The sequence below is a fragment of the Dipodomys merriami genome, unplaced genomic scaffold (genome assembly GCF_024711535.1).
Source record: "Dipodomys merriami isolate MVZ:Mamm:240054 unplaced genomic scaffold, mDipMer1.0.p SCAF_6, whole genome shotgun sequence".
Lineage (NCBI taxonomy): Eukaryota > Metazoa > Chordata > Mammalia > Rodentia > Heteromyidae > Dipodomys > Dipodomys merriami.
The window spans coordinates 69,490,950-69,515,580 of NW_027206179.1; the positions used below are offsets into that span (position 1 = coordinate 69,490,950).

Sequence of the window (24,631 nt, forward strand, 5' to 3'; positions counted from 1 at the left end):
AGATAATATAAATTAATTAAATACAAAACACACCCAACATTCATTTTTTTCACTGAAGTATACTGAATATTTTGTTTCCTTGTATAATGATTTGACCAAAATAATCAGTTACCTGAATATGTCGGCAATCATTATATTTCCCTACAATTTTAGTGACAAAACTATTAGCAAATATATTTGAAACAGTTCCTCCTCAGTGTGTGTGTGTGTGTGTGTGTGTGTGTGTGTGTGTGTGTGTGTGTGTGTTACTGGAGCTTGAATTATGATCCTTACTTTCTCCCTTAGCTTAATTACTCAAGTCTAGTACTCTATCACTTGAGCTACAGCTCCACTTTTGTTTATTTTATGTTATTTTTGTGCTGGTGTTGGGGCTTGAAGACACTATCCCTGAACTTTTTGTGCTCAAGGCTAGTGCTCTATCACTTTGAGCCACAGTGCCATTTCTGGCTTTTAGTAATTAATTAGAGATAAGAGTTTCATGGATTTTCCTGCCAGGATGGCTTTGAACCACAAAACTCAGATCTCAGCCTCCTGAGTAGCTAGGATTACAGGAGTGAGCCACTGATGCTTGGCTTTGCTGCTGTTTTTTTTTGTTTTTTTTTTTTGTAGTTAATTAGAGATAAGAATCTCTTGGACTTTGGGCTGTCATTTTCTGATCTCAGCTTCCTGAGTAGCTAGGATTACAATGTGTGCCACAGGTACCTGGCTGGAGTAGTTCCTGTTTGGTGATTTTTGTATGTATTGTCCCCTTGTGAGTTCTAGAATGAGAACTATCAAAGCCAAGGAGCTTGTATGCTGTGGGACTATATGTCATTTCTCTGTGCCTCTGTGTCTCCATTTAAATCTCAGGTATGAAATACTGCTCAGATTGAGGATTTAGAACAGCTTATGATCTTCAATGCCAGCTCAGTAGGTCCTAATACCTATTATTTGAATCACTAAAAAACAATCATATTTTGTAATCTAGTTACCAGTTTTAGCCATAGAGATATATTGCATATAGCTGGCATCCCAAATCAACATTATTTCCCAATGATTAGTAACAAAGCTAAAGCAGACTCTATTTGAAAAGCTTATTTGCTTAATAAATGTCAAAAGCATATAACTGTATATAACTGTGTGTTCCCCCTAAATGGGTCCGACTAGGTGAACAGTGTACATTAGACCACAGAATGTGAGTTCCGGTTTTAGGAATGTGATTTATGTTCTGCAATCTCAAATAGGTCTCTTAGTTCCTTGTGACCAGGCAACAGCGCTCACCTCTCCCAACCACAGCCAAGTGCCGAATGGAGGCCAGCTCTGTTGGCGAGTGAAGCAGAGCAGAACAGGGGGGACTTACCCAGGCCACCCACAGCCAGAAAAGCACACCAGGAGGGACTGTAACTTAAGAACCTGGGATAAGCCACTTAGCTTTAAAAACACTCAGTTTAAGGGACTTACTGAGCCATTCTGGCCCATGTGTACCCCTGAGCCTGAGGTTCTGGAGTCCAAAGCTGGAAGGTGGGCAACAGGCTGGATGTAACCAGGACCCAGATCAAACATAAAATTACATGGAAGACATGCATCCTTCTGTCCTGGCATGCTGCCCTGGGGGCCAGAGTCCAGTATTAGAGAAGGACAGTAAACGGGTGGAGCTCAGACATTTCAGGGCCCTGTGTGTAGAGAAGAAAGTATTACAGAGTTCATCTTGGCTGATGGTCAGAGTGACTACTTTGTGTGTGTGTGCCTGCATGTGTGGGCTTGGGCCAGTCCTGGGACTTGAACTCAGGGCATATCTATCCCTGAGCTTTATTCCTAAAGTCAGACACTCTATCACTTGAGCCACAGAACCATGTCTTGCTTTTTTGCTGTTTAATTGGAGATGTGAGCCTCACATACTTTCTTGCCAGGGCTAGCTTCAAACTTTGATCTTCAGATCTCAGCCTCTTGAGTAATGAGGATTACAGAGGTCACCCACCAGCACCTGGCTTTGTTTGTTTGTTTGTTTTTAAACAATAAATTAACAGTGATATCCCTCTAAAAAAGATGGATGATTATTAAATGCATTGAGCTGTAAATAAAATTGAGGTCAGGCCATTCACCTGAAATCTGACACAGAGGTGTATGTTACTTAGAGCCAGAAGATGTTTTTATTTGTATAGGTCTGAGGTGTACAATTTCACTATTTTGCTATAGGAAGAGAAGTACTGGATGAACTCATTTCTGCAAGGAATTTGAAAAGATGAAAGTCAAACCCATAGCAATAAGGAATGGAATAAGTTACCAGGGAAGGAGGAAATAGGGAAATGGAGGTCAAAAGTTGCATTTGTGCTGGGTGCTGGTGGCCCACACTTGTACTCTTAGCTTTTCAGGAGACCAAGATCTGATCATGGTTTAAAGCCAGCTTGGGCAGGAAATTCTATGAGACTCATCTGCATTAACCTGCCAGAAAGCTGGAAGTGGAGGTGTGGCTCAAGTGGTAGAGCAGTAGCCTTGAGTAAAAGAGCTCAGGGATGAGCCAGGTGCCAGTGGCTCCTGCCTGTAATCCTAGCTACTCAGGAGGTGAATATCTGAGGATCATGGTTCAAAACCTGCCGGGGAAGGAAAGTCTGTGAGACTCTTATCTCTGATTAATTACCAAAGAGCCAGAAATGGCGCTGTGGCTCAAAGTGGTAGAGCAGTGGCCTTAAGCAAAAGAGCTCAGGGCCAGGGGCCAGGCCCTTAGTTAGAGATCTAGGACCAACCAAAAACAACAAGAAACAAACACAAAACTAAGGGACAATGCCCAGGCTCTGAGTTCAAGCCATAGGACTGACACAAACAATAAAAAGTTTGCATTAGTATAAAACAAAAACTCTAGAGCACTATTAATAGTGGTATACTCTGCAAATATGTCTTATTTAACGTTTTTTTGTTGTTGTTGGTTCTTGTGTGTGTGTGTGTGTGTGTTTGTGTGTGTGTGTGTGTGTGTGTGTGTGTGTGTGTGTGTGTGTGTGTGTGTGTTGGCATTGGGGATTAAATTCAAGGCCTGGGCACTAGCTTTAAGCTTTCTTACTCAGGGTTGGTGTTCTACCACTTGAGCCACACCTCCATGTCTGGCTTTATTGTGGTCATTTGGGGATAAGAATCTCTTGTACTTTCCTTCCCTCTCCTTCCCCAGCTGTCTTTGAATCATGATCATTGGATCTCAGCTTCCTGAGTCACTAGGCTGATAAGCTTGAGCCACTGGCACCCAGAAATGCTTTTTAAAGTTCTGACAAGATATTTAGGGAATATTTTTGGATAATCTTTTTCTAACTTAAATCTCTCTGGTTTACCATCCTGATTCCTTTTCAAAATATCATTCTCTACCATTTTGGAGAAAATACTGCCCTACATTAAGAATCCATTTGAGATCAGAAGTTGGTCTTGAAGAAGTGATTTGGGACAGAAAGTGGGCCTTAAAACTGATAGAATAGATTTTGTTCATGTATGTGAGTATTTTATTTTGGAGAATATTATTCAAAGAGCTTTTCTCCTGTACTTCAGAGAACACATACTCATTTTTAGGGAATAGTTAATAATTTATTTTGTTAAAATCCATGGCCCGGTGGGATTGTTTGGTCATTCATTAGTGGTTATCAAAGCAAAAACGAAATTCTGCTGTATTGTGAAGTTTGGCCCATTCAATTGGAAAAATCTTAATGATCAAGAAAGCATGTGTTTTTACTCAGATATGTTTTATGACAGAGTTGTAAAATCTTGTCTCAAATAGACCTACCGCAGACTTGTGTTGTTTTCTAGACATTCACAGAGCTTGCTTCTGAAATGCCTTTGTATTAAGTCAAAACTCCTGGTTAAAAACTGCAGGCCTTCGTACAGGAATTATTTATGACTCCTTTGTTGCTAACACCAGGGATCTAAAAAAAAATCCACTGGGCAAGTATAAGTGTTCGCCTCAAATTTGTAGAAATTCTAGCAGTTGGGTGTATGACACCAGCTCAAAGTCAGCCTGTCTGGGTCACTATTAGTGACTGTGTTCAAAGGGCTTTGCTTGGCACACAAGGAGTTCCAGAAGGATTAAAGGGTGATGCATTGGCTATCCATGGAGAAAGAGTATTTTCCATCATATTTGAAGGGGAGAAAAAAAGGACTTAATTGGTATTTTGACTGAGACCCTCCAACACAGAAAAAAAAAAAAGATGTGCCATGGAAATTATAGAACTCTACTCTTAGGAGGGAAAAAGTTCTGTAAACTCTGACCAAATAAACACATGACTCTAATAAAGGACTGACATATCATCAAGCTACACAGACTAGTGGAAACATATATGATATAAACCTTGTAGCTCTTTGTGTGTGTGTGTGTGTGTGTGTGTGTGTGTGTGAGTCCTGGGGCTTGAACTTGGGGCTTTCATTAGCCTTACCCTGAGCATTTTTGCTCAAGGCTAGTGTTCTACCACTTAAATTATAGCTCTATTTCCAGCCTGCCTGGGCTGGCTTTGAACTATGATCCTTAGATCTCAATCTCCTGAGTACCTAGGATTATAGGTGTGAGCTGCCAGTGCCTGGCTCTGTGTGTGTTTACATGTGGGTGTAATGACATACTAGGGCATTAAACTCAGGGCCATGTGTTGCTTAGCTTTTTCACTCAAGGAGGTTACTCTACCACTTGAGCCACAGTTCCACTTCTGTTTTTATTCATTCATTCATTCATTTAATTTTTTATGTTTTTTTTTTGGGGGGGAGGTCCGGTCGTGGGGCCTGAACTCTGGGCCTGGGCGCTGTCCCTCAGCTCTTCAGCTCAAGGCTAGCATTCTACCACATGAGCCACAGCGCCACTTCTGGCTTTTTTCTCATGTGGTGCTGAGGAATTGAACCCAGGGCCTCGAGCATGCAAGGCAAGTGCTCTACCACTGAGCCACCTTCCCTGCCCTTTTTATGTTTTTTTAATGGCTAATTGGCAATAAGAGTCTCTCAGATTTGTCTGTCCAGCTATCTTTGAACTATGATCCTCAGATCTCAGCCCTCTGAGTAGCTGGAATTACAGGTGTGAAACACCAGAATCTGTCTGGAACTCTTTACATCTTTGTTTTCTTATCGGTTTTCAGAACAGATTTTTCTTTTCTTTTTTTATTTTTATTTTATTTTTTTAAATTTAATTTAATTTTATTTGTGAACATACTGTACAGAGGAGTTACAATTACATGGGCAGGATAATGCATACATTTCTTACCAAGCATTGCAGCCTCCTCCTTTGTTTACCCTTCACATCCCTTCCCAGCCTCCCCCCTCCCCCCCATCCCAATCCTATTCCTTCCACCCCCCCCCACCCCCCCCCCCCCCCGCACCGACGTTGTAAAGCTGGTTATGGACATGACAACTTGTACTTCTCATTGTTGCAACAGGTCCACCTGTATCCTTAAACAACTGGTTTTTCCCCATCTCCTCCACAAGTTATACTTGACATCAAATATAGTGAAAGCAGGGGTTATACTGTGCGGGAGGGACATACAAAGCAACAAAGAGATAATCTTATAAATGCATTAGAAACACATGCATGAAAGAAAAAAACATTAAAATACACATCTAAGGGTTCATTTTCCTGACATCACATTATCTGACCTTTTCCGCTTGACTCATGCATATACTAGATATTACAAATAAGGGAAACCATGGGACCTATGTTTCTTTGGGCCTGGCTTACTTCACTTAATATAATTTTTTCCAAGTTTTTCCATTTCCTAACAAATGGGGCAATGTCATTCTTTCTGATGGAGGCATAGAATTCCATTGTGTATATATACCACATTTTCTTGATCCATTCATCTACTGAGGGGCATCTGGGTTGGTTCCAGATCTTAGCTATGGTAAATAATGCTGCAATAAACATAGTTGTGCTGGTAGCTTTAGTGTGGTCTTGTTTGTAAACATTTGGGTAAATGCCCAAAAGTGGGATTGCTGGGTCATAGGGGAGTTCTATGTGAAGTCTTTTGAGGAACCTCCATACTGCTTTCCAAAGTGGTTGAACAAGTTTACATTCCCACCAACAATGAAGTAAAGTTCCTTTCTGTCCACATCCCCTCCAGTATCTGTTGTTGTTAGAGTTCTTGATTTTTGCCGTTCTAACTGGAGTGAGGTGATATCTCAATGTTGTTTTGATTTGCATTTCTTTTATGGCTAGGGATGTTGAATATTTCTTCATGTGTCTATTGGCCATCCTTCTTTCTTCTTCAGAGAAGTTTCTCTTTAAGTCTTTCGCCCACTTATTTATTGGGCAGTTGTTTCTTTGAGGATTTGTTGTTGGGGGGTTTAATTTTTTGACTTCCAAGTATATTTTAGATATGAGACCCTTGTCCGTTGTATGGCTAGTAAAGATCTTCTCCCAATCCGTGGGCTTTCTATTGATCTTGCTAGCTATGTCATTTGCCCTGCAGAAGCTCTGCAACTTTATGCAATCCCATTTGTCCAACCTTTCTTTGATTTGTTGTGTTTCCGGGTCTCTATTCAGAAAATTTCGGCCTGAGCCAAGGAGACCTAGGGTTTCTCCTATTCTATCCTGTAATGTTTTCAGAGTGTCTGCTTTGAGTTCAAGGTCTTTGATCCATTTGGAGTTGATTCTGGTGCAGGGTGATATATAAGGATCTAGCTTAAGTTTTCTACATGTAGTATACCAATTTTGCCAGCACCATTTACTGAAGAGGTTGTCTTTCTTCCATTCTATTGTTTTAGCTCCCTTATCGAAGATTAGATGGCTATAGGTCTGTAGGTTCATTTCTGGGTTTTCAATTCTATTCCATTGGTCCTGAGGTCTGTTCTTATGCCAATACCAAGCTGTTTTGATTACTATGGCTTTATAGTAGAGTTTGAAGTTTGGTATTGATATTCCTCCAGCAGTGTTCTTTCCGTTGAGGAGCGTTTTTGCTATTCGGGGTCTTTTATTTTTCCATATGAATTTTTGGATTGCCTCTTGTATTTCCTTGAAGAATGAGGTTGGAATTTTGATAGGTATTGCGTTGAATTTGTAGATAGCCTTGGGAAGAATTGCCATTTTCACAATGTTAATCTTTCCAATCCAGGAGCATGGGAGGTTTTGCCACTTTTTAAGTTCTGTGTTGATTTCCTTTTTTAAGATTTTAAAATTTTCATCATAGAGGTCCTTCACTTCTTTAGTTAAGTTAATTCCTAGGTATTTTATTTTTTGTGGGGCTATTACAAATGGAGTTGCTTTCCTAATTTCAGCCACACTTTTGTCATTGTTGGCATACAGAAAAGCCATTGATTTTTGGGGGTTAATTTTATAACCTGCTACTTTGCCAAAGTTTTGAATCAGCTTGAGTAATTTGGGAGTGGAGTCTATGGGATTCTTTAAATACAAGATCATATCATCTGCAAAGAGGGAGAGTTTTATTTCTTCTTTCCCTATTTGGATCCCCTTTATGTCTGCATCTTGTGTTATTGCTGTAGGTAGGCATTCTCATACTAGATTGAAGAGAAGTGGAGAGAGTGGGCATCCTTGTCTTGTTCCTGAGTTAAGGGGAAATGGCTTTAGTTTTTCACCATTGAGTATAATGCTGGCTGTAGGTTTGTCATATACAGCCTTTATTGTATTGAGGAATGTTCCATGGATTCCTAATTTTTCCAAAACCTTCATCATAAAGGGATGTTGGATCTTGTCGAATGCTTTTTCTGCATCTATTGAAATAACCATGTGGTTCTTATTCTTGCTCCTGTTGATGTGATGAATAATATTAATTGATTTGCGTATATTGAACCAGCTTTGCATCCCTGAAATGAATCCTGTTTGATCATGGTGTATGATATTTTGGATGAATTGTTGAAGTCGATTGGCCAAAGTTTTGTTGAGAAGTTTTGCATCAATGTTCATCAAAGAAATGGGTCTATAGTTCTCTTTCTTTGATGAGTCCCTGCCTGGTTTTGGGATGAGAGTTATGATGGCTTCATAGAATGTGTTCGGTAGTGAGCTTTCTCTTTCAATTTCATTGAAGAGTTGGAGGAGTATTGGTGTGAGCTCTGCTTTGAAGGCCTTGTAAAATTCCGCTGTAAAACCATCTGGTCCTGGACTTTTCTTAGCTGGGAGGTCTCTTATTGCTGTTTCTATTTCAATGCTTGATATGGGCCTGTTGAGCTGGTTTAACTCATCTTGGTTTAGTTTTGGCATGTCAATATTTGCTAGGAAAAGGTCCATTTCTGTCAAGTTCTCAAACTTATTAGCATAAAGTTTTGAGAAGTATTCCCTTATAATGTTCTGAATCTTGGTTGTTTCCGTGGTGATGTTTCCATTCTCATCTCTGAGTTTATTAATTTGGGTGCAGAACAGATTTTTCTTAAGGAATTCTCAAATCTTTTCCCTCAGGTTAGGGGCTGATGTTACAGTCACGGGTAGTCCCCTTAGTGACCAGTAACATTTTTGCCCTCAGCTCATTCAAGAAATGGTCTTGTCTCTAAATTTTGGGAAAAAAACCAGTTTAATTGTATTAATTTATGGAATACAGTGTAACTTGGACTCATAAAGAGTCAGCAATGATCAAATCTGGGTAGTTAATATTTCCATCTGCAGAAACATTTAAAAATGTTTTGATTGACCTGTAGTAATGGTAGATATTGTGGTAGACAGTGTGATATCTCAAGGACTGATCCAATCAAGGGAATTAATGATTCCATCTCTTAGTGAAGACTATTAGGAGTTGTCCAGTTTCACTCATCTGGTTACCCTTAATAATATATTATACAGGTTAAAACATACATGGGGTCATGTATACACAAGCACATTGACTAAAGCCTGGTATACTCAGGGAAGGATACCAGTGTTGTAACTCCTCTGAAATAGTAATGAACAGTTTAATAATAAAATGAATACCAGAAGCTGGAATCTGTTTTGTTGGGATGGCTTCAAGGGGAGGGGGTACAGATGAAGGGTGAGAGGAAGGGTGGACTAATGCAACCATAGTATTCAGTGTACCGATATGAAAATTGAGCCAGGTAACTTGAGGGAAGGGGCAGGGTTGGGAGGTGATATGATCAAGATGCATTGTACTTACAAACGGATTCATTAAACTGAGACCTCTTGGTACAATTACTTAAAGATAAAAACATTTAAAAATTAATAGACTTAAAAAATAAAAAACAAATAAAAGGTTATTGTGACCAATAATCTTCTACCTGTTAGCTAGCCTCCTAGTCTCCTCTCCATACCCTCCCACCCATATTAGGCACTATTAAACACCCTAATTGATGTTTTATACACACATACACACACAGACACACACACACACACACAGGTGAGAAATAGCATGTTTTATACACCAAGTGAGAACTATCATGCAGTACCTGTCTTTCTATATCTGAATAATTTCACTCTTTAGTATATTCTGCTTCTATCTCAATTGACTGAAAAAGATACCCATTTTATGGCTTAATAATATCTATTAAGTACATATGTATCATATTTTCTTTATCTGTTAATAAATTGATGGGTATCTAGGTTGACTCATACCTTAGCTATTGTGAAGGCTACAGTGAAAAACTTGAGAGTGCAGATGTCTTTGGCATACTAATACTATTTCTTTTGGGTATCTATTCAGAACTGGTTGTGCTGGATCTTTTCTTAAGAACCTCATATTAGGCTAGGCTGGCAGCTCAAGCCTATAATCCTAGCTATGCAGGAGGTTGAGATCTGAGGGTTGTGGTTTGAAGCCAGCCCTGACGGAAAAGTTTCTGGGACTCCTTTCCAATTAACTACCCCCAAAAGCTAGAAGTGGAAGTATGGCTCAAGTGGTAGAGTGCTAACTTTGAGCAAACAAACAAACAAAAACACAAAACAAAAAAACCCAGACCTGGTGGAGAGGGGGAAGGGATGGTATGGGGAAACAAAGGAGGAGGCAACAATGCTTGATAAGAAATGTACTCATTATTTTGCCCATGTAATTGTAACCCCTCTGTGTGGTATTTTCACAATAAAAAAAACAAGCCTCAGGGACAGAGTCTAGGCTGAGTTTGAACCTTTGTATTGGTGTGTGTGCACTTGCACACACACCCATGTAGTGTTCTTAGTGGCTTTACTAATTACCACACCCATCACTAGTGTGTACAACAGTCCCCTTTTCTGCATGTTTGCTAATATCTGCTATGTTTTTGGGTGTGTTTTTCTTGTTAATCATCCTAACTGGGGTGAGATATCACTGTAGTTTGGGTTTGCATTTCCCTCATGCTTAACAAAGTTGAGTGTTTCTTCTATCCTTTGGCCACTTAAATGTCTTCTTCTGACAGGTGTCCATTCTGTATTTAAAGTCTCAATTGTCACTAGGAAAATACCATGAAGATGTCTTCTGAAATATGCTACCACAGTGCCCTTTCCCCCTTACCACATACCAAAGGTAAATGCTTTAAGGTAATTTTATGCATATAGAATGGACTCAAACACCACAATGAATGCCTACCTTGTGTCAGCCCCAGTCCTGAAGGCTGTCTGTGCTTTGTCATTCATTTATGACAACCATATAATCTCATTAGCTATCTGTGAGTGCTTGAGAAAAGTGTCTTAGACACTTTCTGAATCATTGTGCCTGAGACATTTTGAAATCCCTTGCTAATCCTGGTGTAGTTAGCAGCTTTTATAGATAATGAGGGTTAAATTAAGTGCTAGGTGCAGTGATTGGAAACAAAACCAAATGAATGTCTTTTCTCTAAAGATAGATCTTAAGCAAAGTTACATCAGCCATCTTTGTTTGCATGTGTGCTGGTACTGGGGCTTAAACTCAGAGCCACAGCTCCACTTCTGACTTTTTGTTGGTTAATTGGAAATAAGAATCTCATGGGTTTTCCTTCCTGGATTGACTTGGAACCGTGATCCTTACATCCCAGCCTCCTGAGTAGTTAGGATTACAGGCATGAACCACCAGGGCCTAGTATCAAGTACTTTTTCACTCCTCAAGCAGATAAAACCTGAAGGTGAGAGAGATCTTGAAGGGTAGCTTGATGGTGGTTCATTTCCTCCTGAGCTTCTCTGCCCTCTGGAAGCCTTTGAACTAAGGAATAGAATGTGGGCAGAGGTGAATGGCAACTCTGAGTTCAAATTTATGGGCTTCCTGAGACCCTAAGTCCAAGTTTACCCCACCCCCAAGAATTAAAAATAGATTAGCTGATATTAGCTTTGAAAATATGCATTTAGTTAGGACTAGAGTTGTACAATTGGCCTTAAAGGTTTTTTGAAGTATAATATAATTAGAAATCACTTTCACTGATGGGATTGGATATATAAGGGAATCATAATTTGATCCCTGCAGATATTTTTAACATTTCTGGATGAAATTAATAAGACTCTTGGAAAATGGCATGTGTACTTCACCAGCTTCTTGTAAGGTTTATACCTTACCTAAGTGTATCACAATGGTCAAAACCAGGACATCACCAGTGGTGCTACTTTATTAGCCAGATTTTATTATACTTCCTTGATTTTCCTACTAATACACATTTGTGTAAGTTAAATTAGATGTGTCTATTCTATCTGCTTAGTTTTTTTTTTATTATGACTTATCAAGCCCCCAAGATGTACTGGTCAGTTCTTTTACAGGGAATCTTCCTCTGTGGGTGTACTTATTTTTCCACTATTAGTTTGAAGTTACAAGTTTGGGGGCAAAAAGATCATAGAAGTGGTTTCCCTTCCTTAGTGCATCCTACTGGCAGTAGTAGATGGTTCTGAGAAACTTTATGACTGACTAGTGATGGATATAGGCTACTCAAAGTGATGTCTTTGGGGATATTCTAAGACAAAGGTCCTCTTTTCCACTGGTGATTAATGAGTGAGAAAGGTACTCATTTTTTAGGTTGTCAGTCCTGCCCTTTGGTGGCTTTTGTCCTTTGGTGATCCTGTCCTTTAGTGTTCCTGTCCTCTTGTGGACCTATTCCTTGGAGGGCCTCATCCTTCGATGTTCCTTCAGTGGTCCTGACATTTGGTGGGCCTGACCTTTGGTTTTCCTGTCTTTGGTAGATCATTTCCTTTGGTGTTCCTGCCCTTTTGGTGGGCTTGACCTTTGGTGTTCCTGTCCTTTGGTAGGCCTGTCCTTTGGTGGGTCCTGCCCTTTGATGGTGAGGATTTTTAACATTGACTTCCCAAGTCCATTCTGAGTCCATTGATTGAAATATAATGAAGAACCATCCCTTCTTCTCTACGTATTGACATATTCAATCATTTACTTTTACTGTCATGCTAAACTCATGGTTCACTCTTTTTTCTATTCTCCTGGATATTATCTAGAACTTGGTTCATTTTGTTGCTCATATTATTCCAGCTTTGACTATTGGGATCCGTTTCTGGTTGGTTTCTGGGCCTTTCTGAATCCCCTTCCCCTGCTTACTTCATATACTCTTGAGCACTAGCTCATTTTCTTGAACTCCAAAATGCTCGTGGTTCATCTTGTATCTTTCCCATAAGCAACCTGCAATCAACCACTGCTTCAAAGATTTCAGTCACTGCTTTAAATATAATGATTGAAGTAGACACTATGTGGAGAATGAATTATGCAATGTGGGCAGGGATGGGAGGAAAGTAAAGGAAGGAGTGACATTGTCCAAAGAGAAATGTGTTGATCTGACCCATGAAATGATAACTCCTCTATACAAAGCCTTAATAGTGACAATAAAATGATATCAATGGTTGAAAGTTTGGAGAGAGTGCTGTGCAGCTGGATGCTTCTTTGGTGTGTTCTAGAGCCCTTTAGACCTCAAAACATCAGAAGAAAACCCTGCAAAGGGTGTGATTGTTTCTATTTTTCTTCAGAGCAAGCTGGCTAAGAGAACAGGGGATTGTCCAGCATCTTCCATTAACACAGGAAGGAGATGGCTTTCTCTTGGAAGTATTTCAAGCTTCTAGGTCTGATTCTTCCCATGTATCCTGAACCCCAAGGAAGTACCAGGAACTCATCTAATTATCAATACTGCTCAAACCAGCATGTTAGAAAAGATCTACAATTTGACCAAAATATGCCCTAACATCTGCTTGGATAAAAGCTGAGAAGATTGAATTTGAAATTATAAAATAATCAGAAGGGCCAGGTGCTGGCTCAAGTATGTAATCCTACCTACTCAAGAGGCTGAGATCTGAGAATTGTAAATTGAAGCCAGCCTCAGGCAGGAGAGTACATGAGAAAGTTACCTCCAATTAACCAGGAAAAAAGCTGCAAGTGGAGCTGTGTCTCCAGCAGTTGAGTGCTAGCCTTGAGCACAAAAGCTCAGCCACAGCAACAAGCTCTGAGTTTAAATCTCAGGTCTGACGCATGCATGCACACATGGGCATGCCACACGCACACACACACACACACACACACACACACACACACACACACACACACACACACACACCACAATCAGAAAAAAGTATGTCTATATTACATGGCAAATAGTCCCAGTCACAGGATGTATCCAACCCGGATCGTATATGAGAACAGGTGTCTCTACTGAAGACAGAAGCAAAGCAGAGAGAAATGAAATGTGTTCACTTTGCATGCTGCACTACCATTTGGGGGAACTTCCCGATTTCATCAGTCTGGCTATATCCTATGAAAATTAGTCAATCTTACAAAAAGGAATGTTTCTTGGACTACTGTAAGCTTTTATTACCTATTTTTTTTATTCGGTAACAATGACAGTTGCAGGCTACGGGTAACACGGAAAAAAACATAAAATTTAACATTTCTGTATTTCCAACTCTTGGTCACATGTCAAAGGGATTTGAAAAAGGATTAAGTGAGAAATTTATAGTGTTGAAGAGTTACATTTATAGCAATAAAATAAATGCTCTCAAAAAGGATGAGGAATGGAAAAATGATGACATCATTCTTTCTAATTCATTATTTTATTTAATACTTTTAGTACCTGTAAGTAGTTGTACAAAGGAATTGCCACTCAACAAAGCAAGTTATGAATACAATGCATCTTGATCCATGTTCCCCCTTTCAACATTTGCACATCCTTCTCAATCCACCCCTTCCCCCACTTTTCTTCATTTTGTAGGATATATATTGCCTTTTTTACTTCATTCTCCGCACTTCTCTTCATTCATCTACTCCCCTCCCCCACCCCACCTCTTTCAAGTACCCATTTCTTGGTGTTTATTTTGTTGAACTTTGGTTTTACCTTTCTAAGGAATTACACTATTTGAGTTCTCCCCTGAATCAGGTTTGTAAGGTACAGACTTTGCCACTATGATAAGACACTTGCATCCACATAGGCATGTGTGAATTCAGTGTCTCAACAAAGAGACTGAATCAATGTTCTAAGACAAGTGTGCTGTCTCACTACGCAAAGAAGGAAAGATCGCTTTCAACTGTGGGGTTCCATTGGTACAGTGTCACATTCCAGTTTTAGTTCTAAGTGAAATACGTGATTCTGAGAAACTCCAGAACTCTCCACTAATATGAGTTGGAAATTAGCAGTTCAAACAAAAACATTAGGCAATTGACACTTGTTGAGTTGTGATTGGCTGTTTCTCTGCTTTACTGTGGCATTTTTTGAAAGATCTTAGATTTTATTTTAATTTATTTTTTTATGTAGTACAGAGGAATCAAAAGTAGGACCTGATGTGTGCTAGGCAAGCACTCTACTACTAAGCCACATTCTTAGCCCTCATTGTGACATTTGTTGAGCCATGAATGAACGCACATATGAATAGAAGGGACGACAATTCTGCTTTTAAGGTACTTTTCAAGAGAGATAAACTGGAGGAAAGTGATGACTCCAAGTACCTTGTACTATGCATTAGAACCAGACACATAGATAGGCATTGTGAATGTATAAACATTTGTACATTAATTTCAACACATAGTCATTATATGTGTGTGCATTGTTTATATGTATCCTTTTACATATGCATACTTACATATGTTGTATTTTGCATATATGATTATGGAATAGTTTTAATGAACAGTCATATAGAATGTATATCATCTCTATAAAATATAGTAGTATTACTGGGTGTGGATGACTCACACTTATAATCCTAGCTACCCAGGAGGCTGAGATCTGAGGATCCTGATTCTAAGCCAGCCAACGCAGGAAAATCTGTGAGGCTCTTATCTCTAACTAACCACCAAAAAGTGGGAATTGGAGCTGTGGCTCAAGTGGTAGAGAGTTATCCTTGAGTGAAAAAGCCAAGCAAGAGGCTGAAGCCCTGACTTCAAATCACAGTACTGGTGTGTGCACATACACACACACACACACACAATATAGTAGTATTAGTATGCTGTATAATAGTAATAATAATAATATATAAATATGTATATAAATATTATATATATTCATCATCTGTATGTGAAGATAATTGTCAAAATTCTCATGCTCAGCCCTGTAGAAAGCATTATTTTTATGTAGTACTAGGAAAAAGAATAAAAATAATAATTGATTTCTATGTCCCACCAAAATACAAAAGAAATAACTGATTCTTGAGGCCTGAATAGAGGGTATCTTTAGTCATATTCTGGTTTTTGTTATATTTTTCAGTATCAGGAACTGAACTCAGAGCCTTGAGTTTGCTGGGCAGGCACGTTACACTTGAGCCATTCCCCTAGCTCTTCTGCTTTAATTTGATTTTCAGAGAGAGTCTTGTGCTTTTGCCCGCAGCCAGCCTTGAACTTCTATTTTCCCATCTCTCCACTCGGGAGTAGCTGTGATTACAGGCATGCATCATCACACCCAGTGTATTTCTGGTTTTCTTTTTAAGAGAGCAGAGCAGAGGTCTGGCTGTAGGGCTGTCCTTGTTAGGAGAGGGGCGCCAATCCTGTCTACTGGAGTGTTGATTGAAGCCAGGCTGGTTAGCTGTTTGGCAGAGGAATAAAAGAGTGTTTCAGTGGCCAAAATAAAAGAGCCACCTCTGGTTTAGAAAACTCCATAAGGAGCCATTATCCTTCTAGGCTACACAGAGGTTCCTGGAGGTGGAATGGAGCCTAAAAAGAGAAAAGTACCTTGAGAGTCTTGGGCCACACCCAGCAGCTCAAGTTGGTAAGAACAGTCAAGTGACTTAAGAAAAAGGAACAAGTATTTAAGGTTCAATTAGTCATTGCGTGTTACAGCAATGTGGCCTTTCCATTTTTTGGTTTATTTATTTATTGACTTATTTTTATTCCTTCTTCTGTGCTGGTACTGGCGCTGGAACTCAGGGCTGGATGCTGTCTCTGAGCATTTTTTACTCAAGGTTGGTAGTGTGCCACTTGAGCTACAGCTCCATTTTCAGCTTCTTGGTGACTAATCAGAGAAAAAAAGAGTTTCATGGACTTTCCTATTCAGGCTAGCTTTGAACCTTGATCCTCAGGTCTTAGCTTCCTGAACAGCTAGGATTATAGTCGTGAACCACTAGCATCCAGCTGTTTGTTTTCTTCGTGTGTGTGTGTGTGTGTGTGTGTGTGTGTGTGTGTGTGTGTGTATTAGCTGGGACTTAAACTCAGGACCCCTCTCTCATGCTTATGTATTTTGCTCAAGGGTGGCATTCTATCGCTTGAGATACCTCTCCATTTCCCCCTCACTTCTTTTCACTGATGGCCTAATTAACCTCATCTCTTTGTCAGTCATTATAGAAATGTGACAATAAAACCAGAGGAATTTCTGGGTGCTGGTGGCTCACACCTGTAATCCTAGCTACTCATGAGGCTGAGATCTGAGGATCATGTTCAAAGCTAGCCTTGGCAGAAAAGTATATGAGATTCTTATCTCCAATAGACTACTCAAAAAAACCCAAAAAACAAAACAACAACTGGAAGTGGTGTTGTAACTCAAATAGTACAGTGCTAGCCTTGAGCAAAAGAAGCTTAAAGACAGTGCCCAGGTTGAGTTCAAGCCCCAGGACCCACAAAACAAAAACAAAACCAAACAAAAAACCCCAGAGGAACTCGCTGAGTTGATGCATGCCTAGCATCTCCACATGCAGGAGACTGAGAGTCATACGTTCAAGGCCAGCCTAGACTACACAGTGAATATTTTGTCTCTAAACAAAACAAAAACAACAACAGAAAAAAAAAAAACCTGGGGAAACTCAAGGAGCAGGCATGTCCCAAAATCTGGAAAGAACCAGGGAACAAAGAGACCATGTTTGAAGCCAATTTTAGCTTCGGATAAGCCCAGTTGACATAGGTGGTAATCGAATTTCAATAAAGCATTTCTCCTTTGAGACACAGAATATGAAATTAGCATGTTGACATTCTTTGACATTCCTTAACTTTTCAAAAAGCTCCCAATCCAGTACTTTGAAACTGTGAAATCCATCCCAGCCTATATGAAAAATGTCAGCTTCAAAATGGCGTCACTGGTGTCCAATTCCGGCAGCATGGAGTACAGGAAACCCATGAAGGCAGGCGTGGCGCATGTGATTGGCTGATGACAAAAACTCGCAGGACATTTCTCCAAGCCATCGTTTCTTAAGTGTGTCACACAAGGATGGCTGGGCACACATACAGGGACACTTTGGTGAGACACTGTCCTGTAAAACCAATGGTTAAAATAACCTGTGGTGACTTTAGACATGTGCACCTAGTGGCTGTCGACCTCTCTTGCTAAGCCTGCCAGTGCTCACCAAATGCAAGTGTGTGTGTTTGTGTGTGTGTGTGTGTGTGTGTGTGTGTGTGTGTGTGTGTGTGCGCGCGCGCGCGCGCGCGCGCACGCCTGTCCTGGGGCTTGAATCTGGGTTTGGATGCTATCCCTTAGGTTTTATCAATCAAGCTGGCGTTCTACTACTTGAACTCCACCTCCACTCCTGGCATTTCCTGGTTAATTGGAATAAAAGTTTCACAGACCTTCCTGCCAAGCCTAGCTTCTAACTTCAGTCCTCAGATCTTAGTCTCCTGCATAGCTAGTATTACAGGAATGAGTTAAGAGCACCTGACATCTAGCATCTCTTACCCCAATAAAACTCCAACCTGGCCAGAGTCCTGATTGCAATTATTCACCAAGGAAACCCACCTTATCTTGGAGATTTCGCTCCATGTTCCTCTTTGATGACTTAGACATAGGGAAGAAGAGGGACTGGCAGGAAATCTAGAACTGACAAAGCCATACCCGAAAGACTAGAAGTTCTGCTCTGCTTGTTCACATGGAAGCTACGGGTCATAGGTAGCATACAGATGACCAGGAAATTAAACTAGGAAGAGAACACAAGACATGGTTAGCTCTCTTAATGGATTCTGTGATATAGAAACAAAAGGCAGACATCAGAAGATGTCTGCTGCTTGGGCAGCATTGTTAGTTGCCTCTAAGACTTTAGGCTAACTCTATTCATAATCACCCATGCAAATAGTTTACTTACTTAGTACATGTGAATATTACTGGAGGATTTTTCCCTGCTGGGCCTCGTGATAGGCACTGGGTGTGCACCTGGCTTTGTAGGGCTTCAGGCTGACAGCATAAAGAAAAACAGTGTCACCGTGGAAGCAGGTGGTGGTCACTGGGAGAGAATAAAGACCTGTCATTGCTGACTTTGTGAGCTCTGACCACTCAATCGTAAGGCTCAGTTCCCACATTTTTAGCAAAGAAGAATAAGGAATCTCTGTTATTGATTGGATTAAATAAAACTGAAAGAGGGCCCAAACACAAGTCACTTGTTTATTTGGTCTTTGAGTTTTTTGGTTTTTTTTTTTGGTCCAGTCATGGGCCTGAACTCTGGGCCTGAGCGTTGTCCCTCAGCTCTTTAGCTCAAGGCTAGCGCTCTACCACTTGAGCCACAGCGCCACTTCTGGCTTTTTTCTTTTTGCTTATGTGGTGCTGAGGAATCGAACCCAGGGCCTCAGGCATGCAAGGCAAGCGCTCTACCACTGAGCCACCTTCCCAGTCCCTGGTCTTTGAGTTTTTAAATAAAGATATAGGTGTTTGTTTTTGCATGATGGAGATGATATTATCAGTATAATATTTACTATAATGTCAGGGCATAAGCATCCATTACTTATAGATGACGATGATGATGTTGGGGAGGTTGATGATGGCGATGGTGATGATAATGGTAATAATGGTGGTAATGATGATGTGATGGTAATGACAGAGATGACGGTGATGATAATGATGGTGATCATAGTGATGATGATGAAGAAGATGATGATGATGGTGATGATGGTGGTGGTGGTGGTAGTGATGGATCATGGAGTTTCATTCACCAGGCTTAGGTGACCTAAGAAAGATTTTTGAAAAAAAAATAGTGACTACCAAAACAAGATTTTTGAACTATTTCTAGGAAGTTTTCAGGAAGAAGTTAATAAATCCCATTCAAGAAGGAGGTTTGTGGGTATTTAGAAGGAATTCTCAATATGCAAAATGAAGAAATGCAACAAGAATATTACAGATGGAGCTGTCTTCTCCTCCACAGATGGAGCTGCCGTTTCTTCCACAGATGGAGTTGTCTTCTCCTCCAAAGATGAGGTAATACTCAGGAAAACATATTTCATCAGTGGTGGGAAGGGTTAAGAAAAACAACATCAAGTAGAATTAAACTTTAGGAAATTTCCTAATTGTCTAGTTGATGGTCATTAGCTTGCTCCTTCCGTCTTCCCTTCTTTTTTCCCTTCTTCCTCCCTTCCTCCCTCCCTCCTTTTTTCCCTCCCTCTTTTCCTTCTTTTCTTATTTCTTTCCTTTCTTCCTCAATTCACTTGTACATTCAGTCATAGGTTATCTGTTTGAGTACTGATTATGAAAGATATAGTATAAAACATGATCAGAAAATCTAGACCGAAGTGATCCCATCTTGGGTACATTGAGTATTTACAATCCAAAAATGAAACAAAAATCTCTATTTATAAGTCACTTATGATAGTACTGACAAGTAGAAGTAACTGGAAGTTGGAAAATATTCTAACAGAAAGGTATCAATTAAGGAAGAAATAGTTTAGTAAACTTGTAGAAATCTATGCAGCCATAACAACCATTATTCAACCCTCTTGTTTCATTAACATATATGATGCTTTAAATACTGGGCTAAGTTCTAACAAAGATCAAGAGAGAAATAAGCTCTTCCACAAAGAGTAGAAACTGAATTTTGTGTCCTAGTAAGTGATATTCAGGATATAAACAGGATGTTATAGAGAATGAAGATGGAAAAAAAGACAATTACTGGTGCCTTTCCTCAAGAATATGGCACACAGGAAGCTTGGGATCAAGGCTTCATTGGTGGAGAATAGAAAGTAGCTTTTAATTTGAGTTGATGTAGAGAGATGCTAATACATATTTACTCTATTATTTTAAACTATGGATCAAGGAAAAAGCCAATATTATTGCATCTGAATATGCTCTAGGTACTGTGGGAAATGCTTGGCTGCCTTATTTAATCCCGAAATAATTCAGCTCTGTGTGTTTTTATAGACAACCTGTTAAAGTGACACAGTAAGATGTAAATCAAGGATTCACACCAGATAAATTAAATGTGAGCCTTTAGTTTTGATCACGATGCTAAAGCAGTGTACAAATGGGACAGGAATATGAATGCAGTTCTATTTAATTAGAAAGTGCAATTGTAGGCTCTATTGTTTAATATTCAGTGCTGTCGTGGTATTTTGACAATAGTTTGTGTTAAGTATAGTCTCACTTTCTACATAACTAAAGGGAAGAGAAATACTGAAGTAGTCCTTCCTTCTTCCACAAAAGTCTGATTTTCTTTTTTTTCTTTCTTCCCTTCCCCTATTCTTTCCTTGCCTTCCTTCCCTTTTGCTCCCTTCCCCTCCTCTCACTTCTTCTTTTCTCCTCCCTACCCCTTCTCTCCTCTTTTCCATTCTCTTCCTCTTCCTCCTTTCCCTTCTCCTCCTGATTTCTTCCCTCCCCTTCCTTCCTCTTCTTCCACTCTCCTTCCCTCTGCTCTTCTCCTCCTGTTTCCTCCCCTCTCCTTTTTTTTCTTCCCCTCAATCCTCTTGTCTCAGCTTTCCAAATGTACATGAACCACTAATACCCTCCTTTCGAAAAAAAATACTTGATTTTATACAAAACTTTATGTTATCATTGTTGTCTTTAAGTAGTTGTACAGAGGAGTCAACATTTAACAAAGCATTTATAAATAAAATGCATCTTGATCAATGTAACCCCTTTCATCCTTACCCATACCTCCCTTACCCACCCCCATATAGAAGAGGCTTGGTATTAAGTATATAATTTCATCAAGGTAATAATGTATATATATTCCAAAAGAAGTACTACCAGGGTGAATACTGAAAACAAAATTACCTAAGAGACACAACAGTCCCCTAACCATGGTCTTAATTTGATTTCTATTCTTTCACACCTTGTCATTGTTTTTAATGCCATTGGCTTCTGTTTCCAAAAAAAAAAAATTTGGTGGTTTTCAGTTTAAAAAAAATATATTTCGGGTCTCTTTCTTTCTTTATATTGAGGTTAGGAATCAAATTTTTATATAATCCCATTGAGATACATACTTACTTAGACTTTCCTCTTTCATTCTCCCAGTACGCTTGTTACTATTTTTTTTTCTTTGTACCAGTAGTGGGGCTTGAACTCTGTTTTCCCCCTCAAAGCTAGTGCTCTACCACTTGAACCACAATTCTGCTTCCAGTTTTTGTTTTTTGTTTTGCTAGTTAATTGGAGATAAGAGTCTCCTGTACTTTCTGCCTGGAACTTTGAGCCACAGTCCTCAGATCTCAGCCTCCTGAGTAATTAGGATTACAGGCATGAGCCACCAGCCCCTGACTGATAACTTTAAAAAAGAAAACAAAACAATTTTGTGCTGGTATTGATGCTTGAACTTGGGGCCTGAGTGCTGTCTCTCTCAGCTTTTACATTCAAGGCTGGTGCTCTACTACTTGAGTCCCAGCTTCACTTCTGACTTTTTTGCTGACTAAATTGGAGACAAGAGTCTCATTGACTTTGTTGCCTAGGCTAGCTTTAATCATTGATCCTCAGATCTCAGTCTTCTAAGTAGCTAGGATTATAAGCATGAGCCACTGGTGATCAGCTTAAATAACTTTTATTGGAGTCTCTGGTTATAATTGTCCTGTGTTACAATTTATTCTTATTAATATTAGACAGACTGATAAGTACGTTTACTTTATCTTGTCTACATTCATAGGAAAAAACACATATTATATGGCATTCAATACTATCTGAGTTTTCAGGTTTGTGTAGGGGGTATTGGAATTGGTGGATCATCTACAAGCAAGAGAAAACGAAGTTTAAGAAAATGGCCTTATAAGCTGGGTGTGGATGGTGCATGCCTGTTAATCCTAGCTACTCAGGAGGTTGAGATCTAAGGATCATAGTTTGAAGCCAGGCCAGGCAGGAAAGTCCCTGAGACTCTTATCTACAATTAACCACCAGAAAATGAGAAGTGGAGCTGTGGCTCAAAGTGGTAGAGCTAGAGTGCTAGCCTTGAACTAAAGAGCCCAGGAACAGTGCCTAGGCCCTGAGTTCAAGCCCTACCACCAAAAGAAAAAAATAACCTTACAAATAATTTTTCAGGAGACTCGGTTTTCTTTAAGTTAATCTTAAATGCTCCAGCACTTACATAAACATCCAGTCACCTGTCTCAGATATGATTAATATTTACAGTCGTTCCCAGTTCATATCACTTTTGAACTTCATCTCCAACTTGTTACTGTGTGATAGCTGTATGTCTCAAAAATATTTTAGTCATTGTTGAAATCACATTTAATCAGGTTACCCAAGTAATTTATCATTACTTCATCATTGAAAATGAGTTGAAAGTTCCTTTTAGAAAATATAACATCAGAGGAGACAAGAAAAGGAATGTTTAAAGGTTAGATCTCAAGATGTTTGGGGATTTTCATCCCAGTCAGTGGCTGAGTGGGAACTGAGGATGGATGGACAGACAGAAATACTGAAGGAGATTTTTTCTGAAAGAACATCTGTGACCAATCACATAAAAATGACACCATATGACAGGGCATTTAGTGATGGGGTTGTTTCACTGCCAACATTTTACTTAGAAAGATCTTTCAGGATTCCACTTTGGAATGAGAGCAAACTCTGTGAGTATAACATTTCTGGGAGATGTAACACCCCGGTATTGGAAGCTATGTGAAGAATCTACTTAAGTATTTGCTTGAAATCTGGGCCATTATCAAACCATCCAGGGCTACTGACACTGTTGTTTGATATCTGCTTTCAGCCGTTCCTACCCACAGAAATTCTTTGCATTATTTCTGCATGGAATCTGCTGGTATTGAATGTACATCATGATGGTGATTTATGAAGTGAAAAAATAATAATCCTCTACTTTACTCTACTTGATTTCTTCTTGCTTGTATTCATTGTATCCCAGACCTCAGACTCTACTTGTTTTTTTAAAAATCTATTTGTTTTTCCTACTTTTTTCTTTTTTTTTTGTCTTTTCTAATTCACCTTTACCTAATTCTTTAGGTAATTTGACAGCATGCTTGAAGGCTTTTGATTAGAGAAATAATTAAATATGAAATTTCATATTAGAAGATAGATGTCTTTCTTTCATGTCTTGTATTTGTGGTGGTGAAAAACTTTTATTACATATTCTATACAAATAAAAATCTTATATCTTTACAGGACCTAATCTCCCTTTCATTTTTTTCAAAATGGCAAAATTGGGTTAACAATGAACCTTTTTCTTTGGAAGTAGAAAGCTGGTATATTGTTTATGCATTAGGAAAATGTAAGAGAAAGAGTTGACAGCTTGACATAAAGAGTGAAATCGCTAGCTGCTGGAGGCTGATGCATGTAAGCCCAGCTATTCAAGAAGCTGAGATCTGAGGATCGTGGTTCATAACCAGCCCAGGCAGGAAAGTCTGTAAGTCTCTAATCTCCAAAAATCATAAAGTGGAGTTGTGGCTTAAGAGGTAAAGTATTCTAGCCTTGAGCAAGAATAAAATAAAACAAAACAGCAAACAAACAAACAAACAACCCTTCAGGGACATCACCCTGGCCCTGAGTTCAAGCTCCAGTATTGGAACCAAAAATAAGAGAAAGAAAAAAGTAAAACTGATAGATCTGACTATAAAAAGTAGTCTGGTCTTGTCTGGTTTCACATGCACCTTTAACATCTGATTTCAACAACCACAATGTAGGTTTCATACGTGGTTTTAGAAGACTGTATCGTCTCTGACTCAATATGTGAGCTTGGATGTGCTCCACGTGCTTTATCCACCTATACAACTTGGACAATTTGGATCCCTTCCTTTTATTGCTCTTGGAAATTTTATGGAGATCAGAATTCTGAAAAATATTAAATCCCACACTATCCTGATGATTGTTTGGACTCACTTCCAAGAGAAAGTTCTTTGTAATTGTCTTGTTTTTCCACACCTGTGCGTTGGCAAGGCTGATTGGCAGGTTCCTAGGCCTCTGATGTGTTCTGGCTCACCCACTGCCAACTCTGCAGGGAAACAGCTGTTTACTTCCTGTGGCTGCTACCCACAAGTAACAACCCTCACGTTCAACTGTCGTTTGATCATAGATCATAAGATCAAAAGAAGACAGGGAATGGTTCAGCGATAACAGAGAAGGTCTTTGGCATAACATATCTTTACATTATGTATGTTTGAATGATTTTTTTCCCTATGCATTCAACCAAAAGAGAATGTATGTAATGAATACAGATGGAAAAACTATGCATGCATATGATGTTATAAAGCATATCCATATACAAATGATACTTCAAAGATATGAGACACTTAAGAGATATATAAAATACCTA

General features: G+C 39.4%; 1 long non-coding RNA gene across 1 annotated transcript; it reads right to left on the bottom strand.

Annotated features, from left to right (window-relative positions):
* Positions 1-17,147: 17,147 nt before the first annotated feature.
* Positions 17,148-18,353, bottom strand: LOC138813567 (uncharacterized). The gene is made up of 3 exons (XR_011367849.1): positions 18,266-18,353; positions 17,923-18,100; positions 17,148-17,443 (listed from the first exon to the last, which is right to left on the bottom strand). It is a non-coding gene; the product is annotated as an uncharacterized lncRNA (long non-coding RNA).
* Between the last annotated feature and the right edge of the window lie 6,278 nt (positions 18,354-24,631).